We start from the raw sequence: 456 nt of genomic DNA on the forward strand, positions 1-456 counted from the left end.
CCAAACACACCCACGCCCCCCTCCTCTAGCTTATCTCTCCACGCTCCAGGCTCTCTGCCTTTATTCCTGATGAAGGGGTTTTTCCCAAAACGTCGATTTCGCTGCTCCTTGGATGCTGCCTGAACTGCTGTGCTCTTCCAGCACCACTAATCCAGAACCATGCTGAATGCATCTGGTATTCAGAAAAAAAAACTTATTTCCAACTTTTAGATTCCCTACAGCATGGAACAGGCCCTTCAGCCCAACAAGTCCACACCAACCCTCCGAAGAGTAAACCACCCAGTCCCATTTCCCTCTGACTAATGTGCCTAACACTATGGGCAATTTAGCATGGCCAATTCACCTGGCCTGCACATCTTTGGATTGTGCGAGGAAACTGGAGCACCCAGACCCAGGGAAAACATACAAACTCCACACAGCCAATTGCCCAAGGCTGGAATTGAACCTGATGCTGTG

Source organism: Chiloscyllium plagiosum, chromosome 28 (assembly GCF_004010195.1).
Source record: "Chiloscyllium plagiosum isolate BGI_BamShark_2017 chromosome 28, ASM401019v2, whole genome shotgun sequence".
Lineage (NCBI taxonomy): Eukaryota > Metazoa > Chordata > Chondrichthyes > Orectolobiformes > Hemiscylliidae > Chiloscyllium > Chiloscyllium plagiosum.